Genomic DNA, 24,258 nt, shown 5'->3' with positions numbered 1-24,258 from the left:
ACCCAAATGTCTCCCCTTTCTCCTCCCCCCACCTATACACATTGAGCATGACTCTGCATGGTCTGGAATATTCCTTAGGTCAGTTAGGGTCAGCTGTCCTGGCTGTGTCCACTTCCAACTCCTTATTCCCCCCCCCACCCAGCCTCCTCACTCCACACCTCAGCTCTGATCAGCAGTAATGAAAACATCCCTGTGTTATCCACACTGTTTTGGTCACAAATGCAAAACACAGCCCCATACTAACTACTGAAAAGAAAATTAACTCTAGCCTAGTCAAAACCAAACAACAGGAAAACACGCTAAAATCTTTAAAAATAACATGAATTGTTATAAATCCACAAGGACTGGTGTTTGGCTCACAGATAATTGGTACCTTTTTGGTAAGACAATGTTACTCCATCTTTTTTTTTTTTTTTTTGGACATTCAAGTACTCACTTCACTTTGAAAGGGACAAATCTAGTTAATTTTTTTTTAATTTTTTTTTAATTCTTATTTTAAAATTTTAATCCTAGGATTTTTTTCACCATAGATTTTATCCAACTCAAAAATCTAGGTCTGGAGAAGAAAATAACTAATCCAGGCACTTCTAAGTTTTGAACCTGGTCTTTCCTAGATTCAAGTGGGTCATTAATGTTGGCACTTGAGTGGTCCTGTATAATCAACATATCTTGGAAGAGAGGAGAGGACTTATGTCAGAAAGTAAAAGAGAGAGGAGTTCATGTCTGACCAATAGCTTTGTAGAATATATATGGAATTAACAATAACAGAAAGATAAGGACTTGGGGTTTCAGTAGATGGTGTGTATTAGACTGTTGGGCTGGTTTTGCATTGGAGACATCCACAGAAGATTTTTTTCTGAGAGGAGCTGCTGAGAGCTTCCTCTGTACCTAGCAAAACCAATCACTGACTAATTTTGAATACTGACACTTTTTGAATACAGAACACACCTCTATGAACACACATGTTAAAAATGAATAAATCCCAGGAAAAGCTCTCTTTTTTCCAGCCTTGAACAGGTAACGAGACGCGGCCTGCACCAGGCCCGCTCCGCCATGCCCCAGGCGGACTGGCAGGGAGGCAGGCCGGGCCCCAGGGGCTGCAGGAGGGGAGGCCATCAGCCACTGATTCCTAGCCTGGCTGCTGATACCCTGGCCATTTCCCCAGGATGACCACCAGAAAAAAACCCAGAGGTGGCCCTGCAGCCTGCAAAGAGTGGCCCTGCAGCTGGGATTTGAATGCAGCCGGGGCCAGAGACCAGCCACGCAGACGATCCTGACATATGGCCTGGAAATCTATCACCACGACTGCTTCAGCCACTGCCCATAACGTGTATAACGTGACCATCTGCAGGCTCTGGGCAAGGTATTAACTCTTTTATTGCATAAATAAGACTTGCAGACCTTCAATTCTCCCTCGGGTGCAAGAAAAGGACAGAGTGAGAACACGTGGAGGAGCAGCATGAGACATGAAGGTCAGTAAGAAGAAGTCCCAGTTGGGAGGGTTGAGGAAATGCCTCAAGTCTTGGGCTGAAATCCTCTTGTAAGGCTATGGAGAAAGTATAATTGATATAGACTCTTTTTCCCCATAACTCATTGAAAGTATGGGGAGATTAAGTGTTCAAATTGTAGATATGAGCAAAGGCATCGATGCTGAAGTAACCAGAGGTTGAAATAGCTGTGATCCCATGAGAAGTTTGAAAAGAGAGAGAGTGATGAAAATCTTTTGATCTCAGGGAAAGAAGAGAAAGACCTCTGTTCCTAGAGATGAAGATAATTTCAGAGATAGATAAAGAGAACTTTTGCTGTTGAACAGCTCATCTTTAAAATAGCACCCCATAAGTTGACATGGCCCAAAAGCGCAGTTGTGGGAAAATCTGTGAAAGATGGGAGGGACTTAGCAATTGCAGATTCCCAGGTGGCAACTATTCATGGAAGTTAAAAGCCAGGAGAGAACTGTTTTCTTATTATTCTTTCTTTTTGTTATTGTTAATAAAGTTTTCTTTATGCCCTTTTAAAGTCTTGAGCCTGCTTTGCCTCCCTCCTAATCCTACCTTACAGCAGGAAATGAGTAAGTATATTCTACTGGATGCACTGGTGTTTGGCTAGCACCAGGCCCACCACAACTGTGGATTGCTTTCTCCTAACCCCAAATCTATTTTTCAGCTATAAAGTTCTGTAGAGTAAGGCAGGTCATCCATCATTGAAATGCTCATCAGACGTGAAACAATTAGAGAGAGACTGTTGTCCTGAAATAATGAGGCACTGATTGTATGCTTCTGTAGCTGAATAATGAAATAGAAAAGAAAGAAAAGTGTGTAAAGAGAAAAGGAAATATTTCCTAGCATATCTCAGAGTTCTGGGTTTGAGCTGCTATAGTAGAAAAGAAAAAGACTGTATTCTTTTCACTGTAATGTTGCTTTTTTGACCTTCATGTAATGGGGAACCTATTCTTCTAAAGTATTTCTTAATGTTGCATTGTGTTTTGGTTCTGAAATGCAAATCTGTAAGGATAACGGTGTACAATTCAAACTTGAGCATAAAGATATTCATGTGATTTCACCTATAGTGGAGCCAGAGTTTTGGAAACAAGAGTTATCCTTATTCCTTTTAAAATTATCTTTCAGATAGTGTTGTACTCTGACTCTCATAAAAATAACTTAATTTCTTCATGTGGAGGATCTGAGAACACTACCTGTGAGTTACTCTGTCTCTGCCTCTTTGTTTACTTAGGAACCCAGCACTCTCTGTCTTCTTCTGCTTGTTTTGTGCTCGATAATTTTTATTTTTTTTTTTAACATAGGTGTGTGGACAAAAGTCTTATGAATAAGGGTGTAGATATTTTTGTTTTGAAAATACCTTCCTTCCTTCTAGCATTAAAATAGTTCTGAGACCTTCAATACTAATAAGAAAATATTCTCCCAAAATTGTCAGTATTTGGCCAGCACCAATAATTGTGCCAGATGTTTTAATGTCCTGAAAACAAGGGGAAAGAATGGAAAATAAGGGGAAATATTCATTAGAGGGAGATGGATTTTAAAAAAACTAGTTTTAGCATAAATTAAGGATGACTGCTATGTGTTATGACTCAAAATTTCTGACTAAAGTAAAGGACTTGAGTAAGCAGACCGGAAGCTCAAATTAATGGGAAGAATGCTGCTAGTTGCACTGATTTAAATTTCAGTTCTTCTGACGTAAGTACAAGCACATTGCATATCTCTGTATTATCTGCAAAAATGCTTACTGTAAAAGTTGAAGCTTTACTATTTCTAAATGAAACTGTAACAACAGCATGATTTTGCTTCTGTTAAAAGTGAATCAACTTGTAAGCAAATGTCTTTCTTTTGTGCCTTGTCTGGTCATTGATGGCTCCTTGATGGAAACATTTTCTGGCCACTCTCCTGTGATTTCACTACAGGAAAAAACTTTCTCTTGTGTGAGAATAAACATATGAAACTAAACCTGCAGAACCAAGCTTAGATGATTCAGTATTTGAACTTCTATTAGGTTTTATGGTGTGATAGTGTCCAACCTACCATAGAACCTCTGCATATAAGTATCTCCAGTTTTCCACAAATATTTGGAAAAGTGTCATTTTGTGAATCAGTATTTAAAAAGGAGATTTTTTTTTAAAAACTTAATTTGAGAGAAAATTAAAAAAAAAAAGAAAAAAAAAGAGGGGTTTCCTTGTTGTGAATCTGGGTGGTGAAGATACTTGCAGACATATGGAGTTTTTAATGAGAAACAGAAATGCCTATTCTAAGGTTGTGGATTAAACTTTCAGGGTCTTGACCCTGACAATACAAAAATGCTCTGATTTTTGTTTTGTTCTGCTTTGTTTTGTTTCCTTTATTTTGCACTGTTACAGACACTTTTTTTAATGGACTCTGGGAGCTTTACCCTCAGTCACACCTCCTGCCAGCTGGTGAAAACCTTGTTCCTGTTGGAAAGATTTACTGCCTTAGCTGTCTGGTGGTGGTTGCTGCATGTGCATTAGTGTGTTATTTACACAAAATAAAAGTCAGTTATTAAAGCAGCTTAACATTAAGACATTAGCTGTCTGGTGGTGGTTGCTGCATGTGCATTAGTGTGTTATTTACACAAAATAAAAGTCAGTTATTAAAGCAGCTTAACATTAAGACATTGATGTCATCAACACTTCTCATTTACACTGTACTCTGATTCTGCACTAAGTCTTCATGGATAGAGCTCTGGTTGACTTTTTCCTAAGACTGGTAGGGGGTTTGGCAATTGACCACAAGTTTGAGTTAAGGTGATGAGCACCAGCCCTCATGTTCACTGTGGGAAGAGGGATCCAGTGTGTGACTTGTCTGTTGACCAGTTACATCACTTATTTGTCCATCTTTTTCCTTGGCTGCACAAACAAGATTTTTAACACTCTCATATCCCAAAGAGGCAATGATGTCACAGATCATTCATTCATATAGAGGAACGATGATATAAATGCTGTTTTTCTTATTCTTATCCTAATGTTCCATGGAAAAGAAAGAACATTCTGTTTGCTAGGCTTCCTCGTCTGTCTCTCTAAGAGATTAAATAAATAGCTCATAAGTGTAGTGTCCTGAAATCTGTCAAAAAGAGAATAAACTGTGGCTTATTAAAGCATTAGACTCTTTTTTGTATGCTTAATTTGTGAAAAAAGTGCACACTGTCTATCCCTGCTTGGACTTTAGAAGTACCATCCCACATCATCTGACTGATAAGGTCCAACCTGTATCCCTGGGTCTCAGTCTGCCCTGGAAACATGCCTGACAGCTAAGAACTTCCATCATTGTAAAGGAATCAGAAACACCACCAAATAGAGGGGCTCCTTTTTCCTTTCTTCTTGTCATATATTTTTATTTTTGCTTTTTTTTTCCTCTGCAAGTTTTTAAGGAACACATTTAGTTCTGAAATAAATGTTTTAAGTAGCAACCTTAATTTATTTACATTTCCAAAATAAAAACAACTTTAAAATATTTATCTAAAAGATATTCTGGTTTCTTCTTTCAGAAGGCTTCTGGTAGCCCAGTTTTATTTCTAAAAGCAGTGAGGAGAAGACTGCATTAACTTTTGCAAGAAATCTCAGGGTCCATACTACCAACTCATACTGAGCCAAAAAGAACCCTACAGCCTTTTTAATTTTGCATGTGAAAGTCTTGCTCTCAAAGCAAGATGCTTTAATTCTTGGATGAGCACAAGTTCTATTCCTGCTAACATTCAGAACCATCTGAAAATGGTTCTTTGGGTTTCTGCTCAAAATTTCCTGTGGAACTGTCATGCAAGCTCTTCTGATATTGCAATGCTTATAAATATTGAGACAAAATGACAAGGCATGCCTGGCTTGTTCCATTAGGACCATATTAAGTGGCTTTTAAAAAGAGTGGTTTTGAGGTCACTTCTGGTTCAAGGCATCTTTAAGATGATAATTGCTGCAACTAGGGGTGATGTCTAGTGAAACTTAGTGTGCTTGTGACTTTCCTGGGAGGTCTGATACTGATAACTGATGAAAGAAAAACATATAACCTAGGCTGACCAACTGTTTAAATTGTTTATAATTTAAATGGTTGATTATTTTCTTTACTATTTGGGATTGTTATGTAATAAAAATTATAATCTTATAGATTTTATTAATTCAAGTGATTATTACTCCCCCCCTCCTGCCATATGTTTCACAACATCTTTCAATATCAGTGTTTCAATTAGAACTTAAAAAAGTATTTATCTTAATTTTGAATGGGAATAATTCAAAGCTGCATCAAAAGAGGTTGAGACTTGACTTTAGGAAAAAATTCTTTGCTGAGAGATTTGGTTAAGGGCTGGGACAGTCTTCCCAGAATGGTGATCGATGCCTGTGGCATGTCAGTGTTTAGGAGGCATTTGGACAAGTTGCTTAACATGATCAATATTTTGGTCAGCACTGAATTGCTCAGTCAGTTGGTCTAGATGATTGGTTTAGACTCCTTGACAAAGAAATGTTCTATTCTATTCTATTCTATTCTATTCTATTCTATTCTATTCTATTCTATTCTATTCTATTTTTTGGGGTATTTTTTTTCCTTCAGCTTGAATGCTGAGATACACTTGAACACATACGAAAGCAAAACATGTCAGGATGGTATTTCTCAAGAGTGTTTCAAGTGTTTTTTCAACCATTTTGAAAGAGTATATTCTGTTGCTGAAATGACACATTCTCAGGTAGAATAGCTTCTGCCTTTTGTTCAGTCTGAGTTTATGTGTTGATGACTAGAATGTTAATGCAATAATTTACAGTTGCATTATCTTTATGGCTGTGTATTATAATAACTTAATGGAGCAGAAATGCATTGCAGATGGACAGATAAAGACTGCCTGTGAAAATTAGAGAGAGGGGAAGTGGAATGTCTTTGAGTAGAGAGTGTACTGCACTGGAAGGTAGATTGGTCCTGAATATTAATATAAGTAGGGGGTGTCTTTTACCACATTTCTTTCTGTATTCCATGCTTCACACACGGCTTTGCAAAGATATGTGTTAGGTTAAGACAGTATGACAGTTGTGAATATAAATACAACGGAGAGTTTTCACTTTTTAGCAGTTCACGCAGACACAATTATTGATTCCCATTTTTCATACATTCAGAAAGATTTTTCTCTTTTTCTTTAGTTGTTTTTTTTTTTTTTTTCCTTTCTTTTTGTTGCCATTTGTTTGTTTGTTGGGGGGGCGTTGGTGGTTTTTTTTGTTTGTTTATTTTCCCCAAAGTGTGTTTTTCATTTTTATCTTCCACTAAGGCATTTACAAGATAGGCAGGTGTAATATCAATTTAACATCTTGTCTGCCAGGATGATGCTGTAGAGAATGGACAAGGACTGCTGTCAGTTCTTGGAAGTACCATGTCGGCGAGAAAAGGAAGGGAACATGATAAAATAAAGGTCATAAGTGGCTTTAATAGGCTAAATTGGGGTAGAAGACAAAATGGAAAAAATGTCCTAACATCTCTGTTAGAGTGGCAGTTACAAATCTCTGATACATGATGAGGTAGTGGACTTGTTATGTTCTCTACACAGAGACATGTCTCAAGACAATCTTTACAGGGTGGTAAATGAAGAAAGACCCAGAAGTTAAACAATTTCCACAAAGTCAAAAATTCAGCCAAAAATACTTGAGATAGAAAAGACAGGACACATTTGATTTGTGATATTATAGAAATCATATATAAAAGAGAATTTAGGTTTCTGAATTTCTCTTTAGCATTCCATTTATATCTCCATGTATTAATTAATTGCTATGTGTAGAAGAGTTGCTACATTTATTTCTATCAAGTCATAATTTCCTAAGAATTCAAGACCTCAAAACTCCAAGCATATTTCCTTGTATTTATACCCACAGCAAAATCAAATAGTTGTATAATATATTCACTCAAAAATTTCTTTTAATAGATGGCCCATGGGACCTGTTTCACAGTCACCTTGAGAAGTTTATGGAATTCCCACTGACACGTTTTTTAGCATTAAATATTAACCCTTAATAACCAGCTATTGACTCTATAATCCTCTGGATTGTTCAGTCATTAAGGAAGGATAAATGGCCATAGGAGATGCATGAGAAGATTTGATTGACTCATGGGCACTGAGAGTGGGTCATTTAAAAGACAAAGAATCATGTGTTATAGTATTCTTATCTATGTCCAGTTGGAATAACTCACAATACTTCCTCTGACAGCTCAACAATGTTAAGTTTCACATTGAGAGTATTCACACAAATGTACTGAGTTAACTAATGGGAAAAATAAGTTATTTTAATTTCTCTCTAACTGATGTGTAGTGCACATTCCAGGGCTTGTCTGTGGTTTAAAGGTAATCTTGAAAATCATTGGCTTGACAAATTTTCTGTTGGAGAAAACACTTGTCCTATTTATATGAGCAAATATTTTAATAATTTTAGGAACAGGAAATTAATAAATGTCAAGTGAATTCCACTGCTGAAGTGCTGCCTTACAGAAAAATTAATAATTATAGCGAAGAGTTGTCTTCCCATTGGCAAATCTCAACAATTACTGCTATGACTAGAGTTGGTCATCAGGGAACTTTGAATTAAATACTCTCTTCATTACCTTAAAACAAGTGATTGTGATAAAGCCGTGTTTTTTCTAACAGTAGGCCATATCAAGATTTAACCAACTTGGCACAGAGGAAAAATCAGATCTGACTTTGTTCCTGGAGTTTACTGCATACGCCAGAGTACAAATATCATCAAGATGGATAACAAATGGCTGATCATGTTCCTGGGATACTAAAGGAGAGGGGAGCTGAGGAATTACAAGGTCTTATGTGAGATTTTGAAATTAAGCAGAAAATTACAAATAACCACTTCTAGGAATTAAAGGTCTGGGTTAGGTCTCCGGTACAAAGCCTTTCCTCTGCTCTTGATACCAAGGGAAAAAATGAAAAGTATTACAAAGAGAACAAAAAACCTCTGAGGAACTAGATGTATTTTTGGTGCAATTTTTCTAATCCAGAAAACTATGCCATAAAAGGGACAGCTTTAACCTTCTTGCCGAAGAAGATGCTATTCTTATGAATATAAGAGGACCACCACATGTATAAAATAATTTATTGAGGTTTAGAATTTGTTTTGTAGAATTTTCTGCATTCTGTATATTTGGATTATGTGATTAATTAGCAGAAACAGCATTCATTTAAATATATAGTGACCAAACTATTTATAAATTACAATATATCTTTTGTATCACTGAAAGCAGACAGTATTCTCTCCCACTCAGCACAGGTTCAAGTAGCAGAAGAAAGTGAGCCCAATTTAGAAAACTATAAAATTAAACACTGACTGTCACAAAGGTTTTTTATCAATTTAAATAATATCAGGTGTTTCTGTGGTATATGAAGGAAATTGTTAGTTTTTTAAGAGGAACTGTGGTGAACAATTGGATTGTGTATCACTTGTTCTTTTCCCTTGTTGTTGTTATTATTATTATATTTACTATTATTATTATATTTACTATCATTATTGTATTTTAGTTTATTTTCAGTTATTAAACTGTTATCTCAACATGCAAGTTTTGCTTCAACTCTCCTGCCCATTCCACATGGGTGGGCAGGAAGTGCAGTGGTGATTGAGTGAGTGGCTTTATGGTGCTTCATCTCCAGCTGGGTTTAAAACCACAAAAAATAGATACAAATCAAATGCATCTATGTATTATAAACAACAGCCATAATTAATAGATCAAATCAGAAACACTGGTTTTCTGTGGTGCCAGCTCACTGATGGGTGCTGCTGATGGCTGATAAAGAAACCAACTCCTGCTCATCTCCAGTGAGAAGAAAGATACAAAAGGACAGTTGAAACCTGAAACAAGAGGTTCTGTTTACTTGCAGTTTTCTGATGACTCCAGAAAACAGTTGTTCATTCCCATCATGATTATTGAAAGAAATACACTATTCATTGTAATAGTTTGCTAGTGAGTTCTGTATTTAGCCCTAAAGGGTTTTTGGTTTTTTAGTTGTTTTTTCTTTTTTTTTTTTTTTTTTTTTTTTTGGTAGGGCTTTTTTTTTGTTTGTTTGGGTTTTATTTTGGTTTTTTTTGGGTTTTTTTTGGTTTTGGTGTGTTTTTTTTTTTTTTGGGGGGGGGGTGGGGTTTATGGTTGTTTGTCTGGGCTTTTTGTTCTGTTAATTTTGAGTTTTAGTGCTGAATCCTGTCACATTTTCTATTTCAAAAGGCCATAAAAGGCAGCCTACATAAAAAAGTATAGAGTGAAGATTAAGAAATAGCTTTATGCAGGGACTGGCTATTCCAGGACAGAATTCATTAACATCCTTTGTGTGATTCTAAGCCCAGACTTGTCTTGAGGCTCAACTATGCAAAGTACTTGATATCCATGGCAATAAACAATCCATTTCTGCTGTTAAGTAATTCTTTTGGAAATATCACTCTGTGATATCTGACTGGAATAGACAATTTGGGGATAAGATCCGTTTCATCTGTTTGTTGATTTAAAAATGTATCTCTCTCCAGCTGAGCTGGCTGTTTAGGCTTCTACAATAGTCAGTGTAGCCTAATCAATAGAGCCAACAGAGTTTAATGTGATTAATTTGGCCAAATGTGTTTATTTTAGGGTGAGATACACTTGTCAGATCTCAGTTCTGTTGAATTTATTGACTAGTCCCCCAGAGACTCAAAAAAGAAACTCAGAGTAATTTGATAAAATGTCTCAACATTGAAGAAATCCATAGGTAGTTAAATGAACCCTGGAGTTTGTGATGTTTATAATCACAGAACTCATAATCTTTCACAGGCAGATCTTCTGAATTGCAAACTAAAGATTTCTTGTTTGGAATTGCGCTAGTTTGGATATGATGAATAATTGACTACATGCCCCCTCCCGCACCACCAAAAAAAATAAATTAATCTCAGCAAAAAGAAAAGTCTTCATGACAAATCTGAAGTGTATGAGCATCTTACCTTTCACAGAAATATATGCTACCCATACAGATTTCTCCAGAAGTAGTTAACCTTGACTTATGCATAAATTGAACAGTTACTGGAATACAGAATATGCAATGTGTCACCACAGGGTACTCCTGCCTACTTCTAGCAGGCATTGCTATTTCATAGCAAAGAAAATAGAAATGTCTGTGAGCAGTCTATGTTGAACAGAAGATGGAAATAAGGTTTTTCCAGGGTTATAGTCCCAAGATAAAATTTGCCTCTGGTCTCTGTAATTTCTTGGGACAAAGGATGTCACAATATAAGCCACAAAAAAGATCTTTCTTCTGCTTATTTTATATTATTTTTTAATATTCCTTTATGCCCTCTGCCTGTAACAAGAAACACTCAGTCTCACTGCATTTTTCTTTATTTCTTTCATTTTACTATATGTCAGTTATCTCTTCTTCCAGCTGAAGACTTTCAGTCTCTTTAACCTCCTCTGGCATCCAAATAATTCTGCAACTTTGGTCATGTGCTATCTTTGTCTATATTATAGTTTTTAGAGTTTCACTATATTCTTTGCAAAAAAAAAAAAAAAAAAAAAAAAAAACCAAAAAAACAAACAAACAAAACTATCTTTCAAGGATTTTTCAAATCCATGATTCGCTGACTACAAATAAACTAAAGCATAAGTGTTTCTTTAGACATTGATTCCAGAATTCCTCATGGGGAATCCAGCTTGTGTTAAAATACACTGACTTGGAGGTTCACAGATTTCCAGGTTAGCTGGGTATGTGCAGGATCTGATCCCTTCCTCCTGAGGATCAGGCTCCTAGAAACACACCTGGGAAGTGACTGCTTTCCCAGTTCCTCTCCTGTGGGACTCCACCTTGGACAGTGGAAAAACTGCCCAAGTATCAAAAGATACTTTCAAACCAGATGTGTTAGTTTTGCATGGCCTGTTTTTTGGTAGTGGGGGGGCCACAGAGGTAGTTTCTGTGAGAAGCTTCTGGAAGCTTCCACCATGTCCAGCAGAGCCAATCCCTGATGGCTTTGAAGATGGGCATGCTGCTGCCAAAAACTGGGCCAATTAGAGAAGTCACTAATACCTCTACCATACCATGTAAGCTGAAATATTTACCCTGAATTTTATAAGAAAAATGAAAAAGTACAAAGTAGACATAAAAGCCTGACTTCTAAAATCCCAGTTTTCTGTTGTGAGTTTCAAGCAATTTCAACTGACTTTACTTAAAGAACATGTGTTCAAACAGAAAGAATTTTAGTTGTCACCTTTTGTGTGAAACAAAATATAAAACCTAATAATTCTTTTATAACTAGAAAAAATACGATTTTTCTTCACAGTAGCATCTTTATAATTTATTTCCATGTGAAAATTCCTCCTGAAAGTGTTTAACTCTGTGCTTTCTTCATTAAGCTCATTTCATAGATATGTCACCTCTAACTCCTTAGCATATATCCACATAATATGCCACAGTCCTTTGTAAGAAATTCTACTCAGCCTGCCCCTCCCATGCATCTTGGCTACTCGTTTGTTTTTCTGACTTTTTTTGAAATTCCTTCAGAGGACTGGGGATGAATCATACAAGATTTCTCTGAGTGTGCTCTCAGGTACATGGTGAGGTTTTTGGGGTGTCCTGTGCAGGACCAGGAGTTGGACATGATGAACTTTGTGGGTGCCTTCCAACTCAGAATATTCCACAACTTTATGATTCTATGATGTGTCACGCAAGACTGCCCTTGGTGGAAACAGACAAAATATGTCCCTATTAGAGAACATAATCATGCCATTAAAGTGTTTAGAAGGCATTCCTGCAGACTTAGTTTGACACTATGTCCATTCATCCTCCTCTCCTTTAGTACTCCTGTATTATAATTGCCATAGCTAAAAATGAGCAATTGGGAGACAAAACCCTTTCTCTGACATTGAAATTCCAAAGAAAGGAGACAGCAGCAGTGAGCAGTAATTGCATGCTTTCCCTCTTTTCCCTGCATTTTATTTACGTTTTTACCTTGAAGAGTATCTTAATTGTCCATCTGCCAATTTCACAACAGCTGACATCTTCTGTCTAAGTGAGACACACTCTCAATCTTTGCTGGGAAGACTGGTTCAAAAGCACACTGAAAATAAAATGGATCAGAGGATGGATTGCCATACCAGCATACGTTTTCATCTCTCATTTATGGCCCTTCTTGATCCAGCTTCAGTTTCAGGGAGGGAAAAAGGTGTAGCGCTGCTTTAAAAGCCATAACCTTTGGAATTAAAATGAGTTCTCTGCACAAACTGAGCAATAAAAAAGCAATCATATCACCAGGCTGCTGGCCCTTATTATTTTAGCATCAGTGTGATGGGCTTTAAAAGCTTTAGACATGCTGGGAAAGTTAAATACACGTGTTCCATTTAAAACTGACCAGCATTTAAATACGTAGACACCTGCCATGACAAGCAGTCAAGGGATTGCTCTTTCATTTTATAAATGGAATAAAACTGCTCAGTAGAATGGCATGACATCTGTGTGGATATTTGTTTAGTTGCTTCTGGTGTACTTAATGTGAGGGATTTAGAGTATTAGTCTCAGACAGCATTCTGCAAGCTCCACTTCCCCACAGTGACTTTTCTATTCAGTGCAAGATTTAAGTAGCTGAACAAAGTGATCCTTTTGTCTAGAATAAAATAAAGAAGTGTGTAGGGGTGAGGTGGCTTGTCTTCTCATTTTCCCTTCCTGCACAAAAACTGTGAGGTTTGCTCGCAGCAGGAGCCATACAATGCATGCACACCCGAAATGCTGGCACTAAGGGTGGTGGGGGGAAAGAACGAGATGGTTTTGTTCTCTGGGCAAATGGAACAAAAGTTCTGTTTATCTGAGAGTTTGAACAAAAACATTCGTCTTTAATTAATTTTGGGGTGGTTTAATCCTTTTTAATATTTGTATTGGAGTTAATGTTGAACTAAAAACATGCATTTAATTGAAACAAGAAAACACTTTGAAAATACCAGAACTAAGTATTCAGATTTTTAAGATATTTTCTTTCTTGAATTCACACACAATCACAAGGTCCTCCCTGCCTTGTCCCCCGGGGGTTTGAATTTTAGCATATTTTCAGCTTTCCCAAGTGTGCCTAAGGATGGAGAGATGTTGAACTTATTGCATGCTGAAAGTGTTTTGCTCACAGCCTCATGATGGAATGAAAACACAAAGAGAATAATATAGATTTCTGCCAGTTGCTAGAATTATTACAGATACCACCTTCTGTCCTTTTCCATGTGGTTTCCCCCCCCCGGCCCCATCCATTCTTTCCTCTTCACTAGTGCAAAACAATCACTGTGCATAGTTTTTGGGACTGGTACTTTTTATTTTTTTTTTTGTGCAACGTTCCTCATTTCAGTATCTTGAGGTTAGCTCTTCTTTCCCATTTGTATTTTATTTATAGTTATTTATGCTGGAGATGGAAAATTATAACACCGAAGGAATAGAGTAATTTACACTTGAGGACTGAAATCTGATTTTAATTATCCCACAAGAATAATTTGTCAGTGTCTCATTTCTGACCGTCTGTAAAAGATGTTGCCTTTATCGCTTTTTAAAGTAATAAAACCATAAAAAGTGAATTTGGGTGACCTTTTTCCCCCACTGCTTTTCTTCCTCTTCCACACTTGTAAAAACACCATTTTCAAATTGTTGCCACAATACCAAAGTGAAAAAAGTCAATCATCTTTGTGCTGTATGCTACTATTAGAGTAATTTAAAGAAGCACAGACCAGAGAGTTAATCAACCCTATGTCTTTAAACACACTTTTGTATTCTAGGAGTGTTGTATAGTAGAGATGTGAAGATAAGTGATTGTGCTTGATTTTTATGCTTCTAGACAATATTTTTCATGTCATAAAAGAAAAACAGTGCTTCTTTACACTCCATGGATCCTTTCCACAACTGTAACTACCTGCATTGACTTTTATCTCTTATGTAGAATTTATATTAAAAATAAATTCCAGAACTGTCTGACAAAGACAAAGAATCAAAACTGTGAGAAATATTAAAAGAAAAAATCTATATGAAGTACATACTTGTCCATTAGTTTGGTACCTGATCATCCCTCAAGATTAATGTTTTAATGCTACTTGAAGGAATATTTGAGACAGAGAATTAAGAACACAAAAGCTTGATTTCATCACAGAGGTAGTTAGGGAGAGCTGTATCTGTGCTGGAATACCAGCACCACACTCCCTACAAACTCTGTTAGGACTTTGTGACAGTTTTCCACTCTTCTCTGAATGACCTGGGAGCCTGTAACAGAAATGAGAGATGAGATGACATCAGAGCTCCTGAGCTGCTGGTGCTGCCTTGGAGACCTTCTGAATATTTTAATCTGTTTCCTCAGTATGAAAACTTGAATGGAAGCAAAAATCATTCTCTAGCTCATAACTGTCAGTGAATCCAAGTTACAAGAATCATTGAATCCTTGGAAGCCAAAGAAGAGTTAAGAGCATCCAGCAAGAGTGCAGGTAAGCCCTGAAGTGAGGTAGGCACCAGGTGAATTTCTGAGGGCAAGGAAAGTCAAGGGAAAAGCATGAGTGTCAGCAGGGTAGAGCAAGAAGTTGCCTTGATCTGTATCCTCCTTTCCTATATTCTCCTCAGCCACTCTCACTTCTGATCCATGTTTGGTTTTTTTAAAATTTCATCCTTGTTTTGATAACAAACAAACCATGAAAAAATATAGCATGGCTCTCTGGGTTTTTATATGGCAAATCGACTTTAGTGACCACAAATTATTTTTGATAATTCTATTTTGTCTCATCTGGGACTAAGATATTCTAGGAATACAGTAGCATAGCTTTTCTTCTTAAGGTTTCTGGCTGGGATCTAATGATGACAGAAACCTATATGGAAGCTTCAAAGTCCTTTATGGGGCTTTTTTAGGTGTGAACTTGCAAATACTGAGAAAGTAATTTTTGCCTTTCTGAGGAAGAGGGGAAAATTAGATCAATATGAGTTATTGGAACACACATTTAATATTTTCTGGGGCATGTTTACATGTAGAAAAGTGCATTGATACTGGCTTGAAGGATACATCTATTCATATTTTAGTCAAAAAAAGTGCAGTTATAATCAGTTACTGGTCAGTTGTATTGGCTATGACTGGGATGGAGTTTCTTTTCCCCATGGCAGCCCTCCCAGTGCAGTGCATTGGTGGCTGCAGAGGTGTTAGTGGCACTGCAGTGTTTGGCTCCTGCTGAGCAGAGCTGGCACAGCACCAGTGCTGTCTCTCCAACCCCGATCTCCACCTAAAAACCAACAGGCTGAGAGTGAGCAATCTGTTGAGAAGGGACAGGGCCAGGACAACCAACCCAAACTGACTGGACTGGAATATCCCATCCCATGTGTTATTTTGCTCAGTAATGAAAGCCAAGAGAAAGGAATACAAAGGCAGCATCCATTGCTAAGGTGTTCTCAATTTACCCTGTGTGTACTAATGCCTTGCTTCCCAGGAGGCAGCTGGACATTGCCTATGGAGGAGTAGAAGAGATAATATTTTTATTTTCCTTTGTTTTGATGCATGGCCTTTATTTTCTTTACTAAATCCACAACTTTTTAATCTTATTTATTCCATGTCCCACTGAGGGGGGGAGTGAAATTGTCCCTTGGTGGACACCTGACAGCCAGTCATGATCAACCCACCACATAAATAAAATTAACAGGATTAAACAGGAACATGAAATAATCATTCTAAATCATTTAAGAAGCTGAAATGAGATGTGTAAAGAAGCTCCTAATGTGCTAGTATTTCATCTACAAGAGCCTTTTGCATTCTAGACATCCAGCAGACAGTTGCACATACAGCCTTGTCAGTCCATGGTATCCCATGACAAGCTATCATTAGGTGTTCAGGCAGCCCGCAATGGGTGCCACTTACACTGCTGTAACACCAGCAAATCTTTATGTAGGCTCTTGTAATCTTATCTTTCTGCTGCAAAATGATGAACCAGATTATGACTCAGAGTTAAATGCCTCCTGCATGATCCTACATGTGGAATTTACAGGAGATGGTGCAGAAACCAGGATGTTCAACAACTTGGCTGTTATATATCCACCTTCACATAATGTCAACCCCATGTCTAGGACCTGTTAAAGAGCTTCTTCAGTCTAGAGAACCATGTAAAAGGTGTCACCCTCTACATTTGTACCAGTAAAAACCGTGGCAAAGCCCGAACACAGACCATGATTTTCATTAAGTATTCACGTGTTTGTATGTAAGTGTGGTGAAAAAACACACTCAGGAGGATAGGATATTCTATATAAATAAAAAAGGTAAACTCAGGGTTCAAAAGGTTTTGGGTCAGATTTTCTCTTTAAATACTTGCTCTGAATTTATTCCTGCATATTTTTGTGCCATTTCAGCTTCATATTTTAAACTTTTTGCTTATATCTGCCATCAATAAAAACTCCTTTTAATTCTCTTGTTATTTTTCTATTCTACCTGCCTTCAGAAAATTTGAGTGAGACCTTATATCCTTTGGCGCTTCCTTCTCTGAGAGTTATGAATACATTGGCTTCCCCTCCTATCTCTATCCCTAATCTTTGTTCATAAACTAAAGGTAAGATTTTTTTTCTCAGCATCTTTCCAGTGCAAATTTTTTTCTTACAACTTGTTTGTTTATCTAGTGTATACACTCTGTAGTCATAGAGAAAGATTGAACTGTAATGCAATGCAGTGAGCACTTTGGAATTGCTTCCTTGTGGAGGGCTCAGGGATTTTTCAACATGGTAACCCAGAACAGTGCAAGGTAAAGGTGCTCTTGTACTTCTGTGTGAATGTATACCCTATGCTTACATTTCGTAAAATGAGTACAAAGCTGTAATCTGAGAAGAGAAAGCATAACATTGTGAACAAAAAAAAAAAAAAAAAAAAGGCAGAAGCACAGTCCCCAGGAGTGATCCAAAGCCACAGAGGTTAATGAAAAGGCTTCTGTGTGCACTGGATCAGGCTGTAACCTCCTGAATAGCTGTGGATATATTAAATGCTGCCAGCACAGCTGCAAGAAGAACACTCACACAAAGTAAATGATGAAGGGAAACTATTTTAATCCTGGCATCTGGGTCTTTTGACTGCCATTTGGAACAGGAGGTGGGAGGAGCCTTACAAAATGAGATAATTGACTTCTTCCTGCCCCATTCAAGACCATCTCAAGGCTTTAAAAGGAAAATTTTGCACCTTTTTTTTTTTTCTTTTTTTTTACTTTTATTATTTTTCTTTCCAGCCAAATAAGTGCAAATGGAATTCATAACAGAACTCGGGACCTCCGGCTATAGAAACAGAGGTTGTCTGCTGAAGAGCAAAGCAACATCCCTTAGTTTAGCAAAAAAAAACAAAGTAATGTTCTCATGAATACAGCTTTTACATTCCACCTTGAAGAAGATGTCACATTAGTATAGATCAGTATCAAGTTGAATCCAGCTCACCTGTAGATCCAAATTTTTCAGCTCAGATTCTTTTACACCTCAAAGGAAATAAACTCAAATGCATTTAGTCTGTAGCAAAATTGTAGCAGGAACTCAGTCACAAAGCACAATGTGAGTGTTTGCCCAACAGCTGACAGGCTCTTCCAAGACCCATCATTTAAAACAATGTAAAATAATTAGACATAAAAATTTTATAATACATTCCATACTTATGCACCACTTTTCCAGCTACACACATCACAAAAAGGAACAATATATTTCAAGTAACTTCAAAACTCTAAAATTTGATTCAGTTCAGGATTTAGGTTTAGATTGAATTGGACGATTTACTAATTGCTTTTCAAATTGTTAGAAGGAAATTTCTGTCTGAGGCACTGTAGGCAAGGACTTCTCTAATGCATACATGTATTTTAATTGGTTTACTGTTGGTTTAACTTAATGTGTTTTTCTAAGTGAAGGTGTGCTTTGGAATCTAATTTAGATGCATGTTTTTTTTCTTTCAAATGGTTTTATGAAGAGTACCTACCAGCATTACTATAATCATATTTTTACCTGGTAGTTTCTCTAAAGCTTTGATGAAAATCTGAGTTCTTCAAGGAGGAAATTAACTCATGACACATTTGTATTTTATCTCTATGAGAACTCCTTGGTGCTACAGTGATTAAGCATGAAGACAAAAAGTTTGGAATGTCACTGAAGTAACATCCCAGCATGCTTGCCATCACCTTGCCATGGACAGGGTGTCTCAAAAATGAAGGTCCATTGTATGGGGCTAAAAGTTATCTCCACTGTTGTCTAGAAGTTTTTCCATGGATTAAAAATTACACTAAGGGGTCTTAGAAACATATAAAAACTGACATAAAATTCAGGCTATTTAAAAAAAATTACTTAATGTAAAATTAAGTATTGATTAAAAAGGCAAGAACAGAGGCTTGGCCTTTCAAACTAACTCCATCAATGATTTTAGCACATATTTTATAGCAAAAGCAACATCCACCAGTCTTTCATCTGCTGGAAAGAATTAAGATGGGACTTCATTGTTTCAGGACATTATTATTAATTCTATTGTTTTATTTCTTAAGACTGTACTAGTTCATTGATTATACACATAAAGTGTCAGAAAATATAGATATAAGCAAATAGTGCATTTTTTCTGCTTTTTTCTGCTTCAGGGTGTAAAAACCGTTGAATAACTTAAATCAAACACTCTGCTGTATGACTCCATTCTCGCTTCTACTCTGTTTTCATATAATTATAGAACATCTTGTGTTGGAAGGGACCTTCAAGATGACCTGGTTCAGTCCCCTGCCATGCACAGGAACATTTTTCAATACACCCAGTTGCTCAGAGTTCTATTCAACCTGGCCTTGAACACTTCCTGGGATGAGGTATCCAAAACTTCTCTGGGCAACCTGTTCCAGTGCCTCACCAGCCCCACAGAAAGTAATTTCTTCCTAATATCCAATCTAAACCTCCTGTCAGTCTGTTTGAAGCACCTTGCGCTTGGTCTTAAACTTCATGAGATTCCCATAGGCCATTTCTTGAGCTTGTCCAGGTCCCCCTGGATGGCTTCCAATCCTTCAGGTGTGACTACCTCATCACTCAGCTTTCTGTTACCTGCAAACTTACTGAGGCTGCACTCAATCGCTTCATCCACATCATTAATGAAGATTCTAAATAACACTTGTCTCAACTGAAGTGATATCCCCTGAGGGACATCACTTCATCACTTGTCACTGTCCCATCCATATCGGACTCTGAGCCATTGACCACCATCCTCTGGATGTGACCATCCTGCCACTTTCTTATCTGCCTAACAGTCCACTCATAAAATCCATCTCTCTCTCCAATTTAGAAAGAAGGTTTTTTTGGGGTACTGTGTCAAAGGGTTACAGGAGTCCAGGTAAATGACATCTGTAACCCTTCCCCTGTCCACTCCATCATAGAAGGCCCCCGAGTTGGTCAGGCAGGACCTTCCCTTGGTGAAACCATGCTGGCTGTCCCAAATCACCTCCCTGTTCTCTGTATACCCTGGTATGGTTTCTAGGAGAGTCTCTTCCCAGGCATGGAGGGAAGTCTGACAGGGTGGTAGTTCCCAGGGTCCTCCTTTCTAGGGTTTTCAAAAATAGGTACAATATTTGCCCTTTTCCAGTCACCTGGTACTTCACCTGACTGTGATGGCTTTTCAAATATTGTGGAGAGCAGCCTGGCAACTACATTAGAAAATTCCCTTGGGACTCTGGGATGTATCTCATTGAATCCTATAAACTTGTCTAAGTTCAGGCTCTTTAAGTTGCTATGAACCTGGTCTTTATATACAGGTGTTCAAGGTGGTTTTTGTGCAATGTATGAAAATGAAGTATGTTGCTGGAGAAGGGTACACATTGAATATAACCTGAACAGCTCATCCTTAAATCTCTTCAAAGCATTATTCAAAAAAGTAAACATATAGACAGTAACAAAAAAAACCAAAACCCAACCCTCAAAGCTCTGTGTTCCTGCCCTGTGTCTCTGCAAGTCGCAGTGTAGAGCTCTCTCCCCAGCATGGTCTGTTATATGAGCAAGAACTTATCAGGGCTTCTCCTGCCTTGAAAAATATTCCAAGCCTTATAATACTTACACAGTGCTAATGGCTTTTGTGGTCCATCTGAGGACATTTAGTTGAGCTTGAATAGATATGTCTCTGACAGGGAATACCAACCCAGTCATTTGGATTTGGGAGATTGGCTGTGCTGAATGTGACTGTGCAGTAATGTGCTCTTCTGCATAGTTTTCGAACAAAATAAAGATTAAACCTAAAAATTTTGACATACCTGTGGAATAAAATCAGTAATTTACTTTAAAGAAGTTAGGCAGGGGCTCTAAGCAACTTTTCCATAGGATCTTCCTCGTTTCTTGCTTCACATTTTCCATTAGGCCCTAATTCCCAAGCCCTGATTCACGGGACAGTCTCATTACAAGAAGAGACTGGAAGAGCAGAGGTTGTTTAGTCTTGCCAAACAAAGGCTGAGAAGAGACGTGATTGCTGTCTATAAATATATCATGGGGGTAAACATGGGAGAAGGAGAAGCCAAAGGACAATGTTGTCATAAGAACAAATGGGAATTAACTGGCTGTGAATAAATTTAGGCTGGAAATTAGAAGTAGGTTTCTAATCATAGGATCAGTGATGTTTTGGAACAGAATGGGTAAGAAGAGAGTGAGTGGAGAGGAAAATAACCTATTTTAAAGAAAATACCATTTCAGGGCGTGGAGAAAATGGGGATGGCAGTGGTGTGATTACATGCTCCTCATTGACTAGACTATTTTCAATCTTATACTCTTATATTTATTAATATTTTTTAAATATGCAACAAAGTGTGTGTACCTGCTTGAAAGGTATGTGACAGAATCTGGAGGGACAAAAGTGCAGTGTTGGCTGTCTAAGGGTCCTTCTTGGTTCATCTGGAGCTCTGGTAGGCAGTCTTTGGTAAAAACAGTGCATCAGCCTCTTGAAAACACTTATTAAACATCTGCCACATCAAGTGGAAAGGTTTCCAAGTAGCACAGAGGTAGTGGAGCTAAATATTTAATTTACTGGTTTTTTTTGGTTTGTTTTTTTTTTTTTTTTTTTTTTTTTTGTTTTGTTTTGTTTTGTTTGTTGTTGTTGTTTTTTTTTTTGTGCCATTATTGATTGATAAATAGTAGAGTCACACCTGTAGCTGCAGTTAACATGGTCACCCTCACATCTTCAGTGGCTGTCCTGCTTATAGCTCTGTTGATGCCTATTTTGGGCTTACCTAGAAACAGAGGCCAGACAAAAGGATAAATATAGATATATTTAATGAAGGGCCCTCAGTTACCTTAAGGGCAGACGAAGTCTTCCCAAAGGGGTACACCTAAAATGGACAATGGCCATGAGTGTTTCAGACAGATATGTTTGTTCTATTAGCATATCAAGAGTTAATCCTCTAATTACAGCTTCAGGTAATGAAGTAATGAAGTAATGTACCCCCAGTTTGCTTCTTCCCCCCACCGATTTAATGGATTTTTATGATTTTTGGGGCCTGAGGCAGAGGGTGTCCTGGGATCTCAGGCCTGGAGGGATTGTTTTGTCTGACCAAAATATGAAGAGAGTTAACGAACACTATGTATGGACTTCAGAGGTATACACTAATGCAGTACAGGAACTGAAAAATACTGTGATTGAGGTGTGGTTACTAAACGCTCCAGGATGGGGCTCCTGTTCTTATTCTGCTCTTCCACAGTTCCCTGCAGTTTGAATTCCTGGTAGAAGTTTGGATCTTCTGTGCAACAGCAAAACAAAAATGTAGTTACTGAGTTGGGGAGAATAAGGCCCCAGAGAATGTAAAGAAGGACCAGCTTTTTCCCAGGCTCATCTATTCACTGCACGTGAGGAGTGACTCAGTGTGAGTACAGGTGTTTGGTGTGGTGGTGTTTGGGAGCAGCCAGTGCATTAATATGGATCAAAAATCTCTCCTCACTTAAAAAAGAAATATATATATTCTCACTAAAATCTGTTTTCTCAGAAAAAAAATAAAATTGACATGTGTTTATATGTGATTGGAGATGTTAGACAAAATACTTAAACCAAATCTTCTCTATAATCAGACTGTAGGAAGATTACTTTAGCAAAGTATTTGAGATATTTAGGAAATGAGTAAAAATATATACTTTATCTCAATGTGAATTATTTATTCAACAAAGCAGCATATGAAGATGATCTGAAATCTGACATCGCTTATGTAACTGGCACATTTAAAGGTAGTATTTCTGATTTTATTTGCAAATTATACTGAGAAAATTATGCATTTGCAAAAAAAAATCTACCCTTCAAATGACAAATAGTTTGACAGATGTCAACATTGAAAGTAACACTGTAAGCAAAAGAAACTCTTCTTAATATGTTTGGTCCATTTTTGAAAAAAAAAATCCTATATTGGTGCTGAGAGTAGCACACAAAGAGAAAGTAAAAAGACATATGAAAAGAACAGATTAAGGTCATGAAAAGAATTGTAAATTACAAACTGTGGAGCCTGCTTGTATTTATGAGGAAGGTTCAAGGCTTCAAACTCTAAAAACTCCTCATTGGAATTCCTTTTGGGTTTATCAGCTTTCAATCTTACACAGTCCCTCTATGCAAATATTCACATCATACCTGTTCCATGTGGGGGTAAATAACTACTAGATAGATTACAAAAAAAAAAAGGTAGATGCTCCTGCAATAAAAATCAAGATTGAATGTTTTTCTAGAATATATCACATGACTTCTGCATTGATTTTATAAATAAGTCTCATTTAATTGTTCAGCATAAACATGAGATCATATTATAAGATCAGTAACTTTAAAAAATACCATAGCCTTAAAAATCTGCCAGTCTCCAATGAAAAACAGTTATGTAAGAGAGGGAAAAGAGATAAGAGCAAAAAAAATTATTCACTATTTTATATGCAGCTGCAGTCTCAAATTTACATTTCTATAGCTGGTATAGTATATACAGTTCTTAAAAAGGCAGCTTATTGGTCTAAGTAATTTCTTAAAGGAACAAAGATTTTAGCTAGTAATTTATCAATTAGAACTAAGTGTTGTTAATTGTACAGAAAAGCACTTGCAACTGTTTATCTGGGCATCTGATGCTCTGGGCATCTTCAAGTCATTTATCCATCTTCAGGTGAATGAGCTGTACAGTAAATATATCTTGTGGTGCAATTGCAGTAAGGAATGCTTTCAAAAGTGACTGTTACTTGCAAGTAAAAGGGGAAGAGGAATCCTAAATTATGCTGTTGATTTTTTGCTGTTTCCAAAATTCACAATGACAGCTCTTTAATATTAGATAAAAATGATACAATAAGAGATTCATAAAAAGTGAAGAAAAAAACATCCCCTCTTCAATAGAAACTAGCAGATGAATTCATATAAAGCAGAAGCTAAAACTTTTTTTCACAGTCTCTGATCCAAAGTTGGTCTGTGACGTGAGACCCATAACACTAATGTGCGTTTTTCTCCTGGAACTTGATCTGACATCTCTTACATTGGATAAACTATTTTTACTGTGTGAGAAAATAAACCAAGAGTCACAGATAAATGCACTGAGAGTCATAAGTTATTGTTTCCTCTTCCAAAAAGCGATTCAATCTTGTCATGCTCTTTAGCAAACACTATTTCTCATCTTATCAAGGATATAGTGCAAAAGCCAGTTGAAAAACAACATTTCTGCCTCATGAAAGTGACAGTTGTTTTCAGCTTCAAATCAGGACGATAGAAGGTTTGAGCATGGGTCACCCATCACCTAAGAAATTGCTTGTAACATCAGACTATTTAGAAAATATCTTCACTTCCAGATTTCTTCCAGACCATTGACA

The sequence above is a fragment of the Passer domesticus genome, chromosome 1, assembly GCF_036417665.1.
Source record: "Passer domesticus isolate bPasDom1 chromosome 1, bPasDom1.hap1, whole genome shotgun sequence".
Classification (NCBI taxonomy): Eukaryota; Metazoa; Chordata; class Aves; order Passeriformes; family Passeridae; genus Passer; species Passer domesticus.
This window is presented reverse-complemented; position numbering follows the sequence as displayed.